Here is a 494-nt window from a genome sequence, read left to right on the forward strand (position 1 = left end):
CCTTCCTTCCTTCCTTCCTTCCTTCCTTCCTTCCTTCCTTCCTTCCTTCCTCCCTTCCTTTCTCTCTCTTTTGCTAATTCCATGACCTATAACTGACTTCAGGCTATTAGTAAGGGGAGATGAAGCAGTATATGAAGAAAAGGCTACCGAAACAAGGAAGAAGGATGGGGGAGTGGAGAGAGAGCTTGAGAAGGTCTCAGTGGTGAGGGGATGTATTGGCTACAAGAGGAGGAGAAATAGTGCCAGGGAAGCTGCAGCGATCCACCAGGTGAGGCGGTCTGGCCAGCAGGCAGAAGTGTGACGTGGGTTCAAACTGGGGCTTAGCTCCTCATGACACAGCCGGGGTTTGCCAATCAGTCAGCTGCTGTTTACTGACTTCCTGGCTCATGCTGGGCATTGCCACACATTGTAGATGATGGCAACCATGCAGGACTCCTGCCCTCATGGAACCCAGGCATCACATTGTTAGAAAGAATGTAATAGCAGAAACACCG

The sequence above is a fragment of the Callorhinus ursinus genome, unplaced genomic scaffold (genome assembly GCF_003265705.2).
Source record: "Callorhinus ursinus isolate GAN/ISIS: 27379988/994484 unplaced genomic scaffold, GSC_fseal_2.0 scaffold22, whole genome shotgun sequence".
NCBI lineage: Eukaryota > Metazoa > Chordata > Mammalia > Carnivora > Otariidae > Callorhinus > Callorhinus ursinus.